Source organism: Hordeum vulgare, chromosome 2H, assembly GCF_904849725.1.
Source record: "Hordeum vulgare subsp. vulgare chromosome 2H, MorexV3_pseudomolecules_assembly, whole genome shotgun sequence".
Lineage (NCBI taxonomy): Eukaryota > Viridiplantae > Streptophyta > Magnoliopsida > Poales > Poaceae > Hordeum > Hordeum vulgare.
In genome coordinates this window covers 167,432,058-167,438,071 of record NC_058519.1, presented here as the reverse complement: position 1 = coordinate 167,438,071, position 6,014 = coordinate 167,432,058, and positions in this window count along the sequence as shown.

Below are 6,014 nucleotides of genomic sequence, written 5' to 3'. Positions count from 1 at the left end.
TATAATAATAACTAATTTATTATTGCCTCTAGAGCATATTTCCAACAGAGATTTGTAGTAAGATGGAGGAGACCAAGTCGGAGATTTTTAGCTTCTATCAGGCGCTATATCAAACGCAAGGATATGCGCAGATGGAGGAGTTTTTATCATATGTCCAGCCTAGGGTGTCTGAAGCTATGAACCAGATCTTGCAAAAGGAGTTTGTGCAGCCAAGGTAAAGGAATCTTTATTTGATATGGCACCAATGAAGGCGCCTCGGGTCGACGGGTTCACTGTCGGGATCTATCAATGACACTGGGATGTCGTTCGTGAGGATATTACCACAACAATGTTGGGCTTCCTGAATCAGGGGGATGATACTTGTGATATGCGTTGGGATTTGTTTGAAGATGAACGAGTGATGAAACACAGTATAGGAAAGTATTTCCCTGAGTAGAGAGCCAAGGTTTATGAAACCAATAGGAGTAACAACGAGCCCCCATCCTGATCGACCGCACACAAAGAAGAAAACTCTTGCACTCGACGCAGGCAAGAGGGTCGTCAATTCCCGTGGACTCGTTTTTTGCAATCAAGTAAATTATGTATATAATATTTGATAACTTCAAAGTAAATAAAGGCAGGAAGGTAATTGTAGCGTTTGTAAACCTATAAGTGAATAGACCAGGGACCGTAGTTTTCCTTAATGGCATCTCTCATGTAGTAGGCATACAGTGGGTAACAAATTATTGTTGTGGAACTGATAGAAAAACGCATAGTTATATGATATTCACGACAATTATCATGTATATATAGGCATCACATCCATAAGCAAATAGGCCGAGTCCTGCCTACATCTAATACTATTACTCCATCCATCGACCGCTATCCAACATGCATCTAGAGTATTAAGTAAAACTGAGTAATGCTTGTAGAACAATGACATGATGTAGACAAAGAGAATTCAATCAATATGAATTAACACCATCATTTTATCCTTAGTGGCAATAATACAAAGATTTGTCCTTGCCCCTTTTTTCACTCAGATATAGGACTCCGCCAGATTGAACCCACTACAACACACCCCTCTCACTGAAAAAATATCAATATAGTTGGCTAAACTATTTCAATAGATCGGAGAGATTTACGAAGCTGTAATAATCGTGCAAACAAGAATCATAATAGAATTCAGATAATTCTCAAATCTTTATCATGAATAATCTGAACATAAACCCACAAATTATCGGATCCCAAGAAACGCACCGCACAAAAAAATTACATTAGATAGATCAAAGCGAAGATGCGATGATCACTATATTGAAGATCAACAGAGAGAGAGAGAGAGGCATATAGGTACTAACTACGCACCCGTAGGTTTGTGGTAAACTACTCACACATCACCATGGGGGCAACAAGGTTGATGTAGAGGTCCTCCATGATCGATTCCCTCTCTGACAGGGCACCGAAAAAAGGGATCCAGATGGGCACATGGTGGAACAGAAACTTGCAATCTAGGGATTTTGGGATAATTGAGGATTTATAGAACAAAGAGGGATGGGGGGCACCACACATCAGGGTGCGACGACCCCCTAGGCGCGCCCTATTATGTGGTGGCTCCCTCGTGTGGCCTATGGTTTCCTCTCAAAGCTTTCAGGTCTTATTTTGGTCTAAAAAATTCATAGAAAAGTTTTAGGGCAATTGGACTTTGTTTGGTACCGTAAACCTGAAAAGCCAAGAACATGCAGAAAACAACAACTGTCACTGGCACTGTGTTAATAGGTTAGTGCTCAAAAATAATATTAATTGGTAAATAAATTCTCAAAAAGTGTCCTAAAATGATAATATTATAGCATGGAACATTAAAAATTTTATCGATACGTTGGATACGTATTAGCATCCCCAAGCTTTATTCTTGCTCGTCCTTGAGTAGGTAAATGGTAAAAACGGAATTTTTGATGTGACATGCTACCCAACATGCAATCTATTGCAGGTTTGATCATTGAGAAACAATGAATTAATAAACATTAACATAGTAATATTCATACACATAAGCAACATAACCATCAAGTTTCAAAATATACAATCCTTAAAGAATGTTCACCCCTATTCATTTTATCATATAAGCATAGCATAGCTCCGTCTTCACCACATAAAGACAAATGTTAAGCACCATGGTGTGAAGTGTGGCAATTGGATTGTACTTTTTAACGCTCTTCAACAATTTATTACTGATAAGTCTTCAATGTATCTATAATTTTTGTTTGTTCCATGCTATTATATTATATGTTTTGGATGTTTTATATGCATTAATATGCGGTTTTATATTATTTTTGGGACTAACCTACTAATCTAGAGCCTAGTGCGAGTTTCTGTTTTTTTCCATGTTTTGAATATTGGAGATAAGGAATATTAAATGGAGTCCAAACGGAATAAAATCTCCAGAAAGATTTTTCTTGGACCAGAAGACACACAACAGACTTGGAGTAGGGGGGCAAGGCACTTGCCGGGAGGCCACAAGCCTGCAGGGTGCGCCCTGGGGGTGGCCGCGCCCCCTAGCTTGTGGGCCTTGTGCAGGTCTCCTAACCCTAATTATTGGCCTATAAATTCCCAAATATTCCCGTATCGCCAAAAAGATAGACAAAAATACTTTTATGCCACCGGGAGCCTCTGTTCCCGAGAGATCCAATCTGGGAGCCTTTTCCGGTAATCTGCCGGAGAGGGAATTGATCATGGAGGGCATCTACATCAACTCCATTGCCCCTCCGATGATGTGTGAGTAGTTTACCACAGACCTACGGGTCCATAGCTAGTAGCTAGATGGCTTCTTCTCTCTCTTTGATCTACAATACCATGTTCTTCATGATCTTCATGGAGATCTATCCGATGTAATACTCTTTTACGGTGTTTTGTCGAGATCTGATGAATTGTGAGTCGATGTTCAAATTATCCATGAATATTATTTGAGTCTCTTCTGAATTCTTATATGCATGATTTCATATCTTTGCAAACCTCTCAGAATTATTTGTTTGGTTTGGCCAACTAGATTGGTAATTCTTGCAATGGGAGAAGTGCTTAGTTTTGGGTTCAATCTTGAAGTGTCCCCACCCAGTGACAGTAGGGGTAGCAAGGCACATATTGTATTGTTGCCATCAAGGGTAAAAATATGGGGTTTTCATCATATTGCTTGAGTTTATCCCTCTGCATCATGTCATCCTACTTAATGCGTTACTCTGTTCTTCGTGAACTTAATACTCTAGATGGAGGCAGGAGTCGGTCGATGTGTGGAGTAATAGTGGTAGATGCAGAATCATTTCGGTCTACTTGATACAGACATGATGCCTATATGCATAATCATTGCCTTGGATATCTTCATAATTATTTAATTTTCTATAAATTGCTCGACAGTAATTTGTTCACCCATCGTATTGTTTTCCTTCATGAGAGAAGCCTCTAGTGAAACCTATGGCCCCCGAGTCTATTTTCCTTATTATATTTCCAGATCTATAAACCAAAAAAAATTTGTTGCAATTTATTTACTTTAGTTTTACTTTCTAATCTATCAATATTTTATATCTATCTCTATCACATCTCATCCTTGCAAATAACTCTGAAGGGATTGATAACCCCTTTATAGCGTTGGGTGCAAGTGTTTGATTATTTGTGTAGGTACTACTATTGGAGCCTTGCTTGTCCTCCTACTGGATTGATACCTTGGTTCTCAACAAACTGGGGGAAATACTTATCTACTTCACTGCATCACCCTTTCCTCTTCAAGGGAAAACCAATGCAAGCTCAAGAGGTAGCAATTACTCACTCAATATATGAGTGTGAACCATGGGTATAGCATAAATGTGGAATAGATTATGGTGGTAGGTTCAAAGGGGTGAAAGTGGAGAAAAAAGTGTCGCATTAACTACGCATATCAATGGGCTATGGAGATGCCCATCAATAGATAACAATGCAGGAGTAGGGATTGCCATGCAACGGATGCACTAGAGCTATAAGTGTATGAAAGCTAAATGAAGCTAAGTGGGTGTGCATCCAACTTGCTTTCTCATGATGACCTCGGGCATTTGAGGAAGCCCGTCATCGAAATATACAATCCAAGTTCTATAATGAAATATTCTCACTAGAATATGAAAGTGATTAAATAAGAGACTCTCCATATGAAGAACATGGTGCCACCTTGAGGCACAAGTGTGGAAAAAGAGGTAGTAGCACTATCCCTTCTCTCTTTTCTCTTTATTTCTTTTTTCTTTTTTCTTTTTACTTTTTTTCTTTTATTTTTATTTTTCTCTTTCTTTTTATTTTTCATTTTTCGTCTCGAGTCTCATCCCGAATTGTGGGAGAATCGTCATCTACATCATCCTTTCTTCACTAAGACAATGCCCTAAACAACCATCAATGTTGAAACTAATCTTATTCAAGTTATGACTCCTAAAGAACACATAAAAAAGACCTTCGGGAACCCTCGAGAAAGCTAAAAATGGGTAGGTATGTGATACGACAAGTAAATCGACTCCAAAAGTTCCAAAAGAATATTTTCTATCATTTTTGGTATTTTAGAAAAAAATCCAAAAATAAAAAGGAGTGAGTGGACCCATGCGGGAGGCACAAGCCAACATGACGACCCACCCCCTGGGTGCGCCGTGATAGCTTGTGGGCCCCTCGTTTTCATCTCGTTCTCTGTTTTCTTCCTGGACTGATTTTCCGACCTAGAAAAAATCATTATATATACTCCCGTCTATTTTAACCATCGTATCACAAGTTTCTCGTGTGTTCTTGTCTGAGGCTGTTTTTTTAGCACACTCTTCCAAGTGTTGGAGCTATGTATTCGTTCTCCTCCAACAACATTGAGGACCAAGCTTGGTTGTTACAGATGGATCTTGAACGGGAAGGAGATGAGGAAGTTATCTCGGGGGAGGAACCTATGGACTCTATGAAGGTGCATCCCCTTGCCTTAGAACGTGGGGTGCTAGTAGGAATTTTTATTTCTTCGAATCCTTCCCTACCAATGGGGAGGAGAGCTCAACTAGATCACGAAGCGCAAGGTAAATCTACTCCGAGGAGGCCCCTCGTCATGTTACACGCAAATAACTTTCACAATTTGATCTATAATTATGGGGTCGAGAATATTTCTCGCTCACATATACCGTCCAATTGGGACATCTTTCGTCCAAGTGAAAGTGACGTAGAGAAAGGCTCTTGGGGGCCATACATTAAACATATTATGTTGGAAGTACAAAAGAACACAACAATGATTTAGTAGCTACTCCATGAGATGAAGGAATTAAGATTTGTCGTGCTAACTATTGCAAGGGACAAACCTAGTACCTCATCACCACCATCACCCAAGAAGGACGCCTGAGTATATGGGTATGGACACTGCCCCTAGCTTGTTCCAGCTTGGGGGAGGTGCCCCGCTATCGTATCACCATCACTTTTATCATTACCATCTATCTTAGCTTTATCCTTAGCTATATCGTGATTTAGAGAAATAAAATTTCAGATTTCACTTCCTTAGAATTTTTTGCTTTGAGATATATCTATCCTTGTAACAAAGTGTGAGAGTTATATAATATAGATTAGTTGAGTTTGTGTGCTTTACTCTCATGCATCTATCATCATAGCATTTAAATAAAAGAAATAAAAATAGCATATGCTAATCCCATGAGGAGTAATGAGTTCACATAGAAAAGGTAAAAAAATTATAAAAGTTGTTGGCAATAAACAAGCATATGATTGGTCATTGATACAATCCATGCAAGATTATGATGGAGGAGAGGAGATTCACATATAAATACACTATCTTGGACATGTCTTATGATTGTGAGCCCCCAACAAATACTATATAATAAGAAAGGGTTGATGTTGTACATGGAAGACAACGTAATGACCATGATAGTTTACATTCACATAGAAGTTATTTTGTCATGGATCCTCTAACATGGGGTTCTTTCTATAGATCTTTTGCTAGCCAAAGTTTTCCGCACCAAGTAGATATACTAGTTGTGCATCCATAACCCTTAAACCCAGTT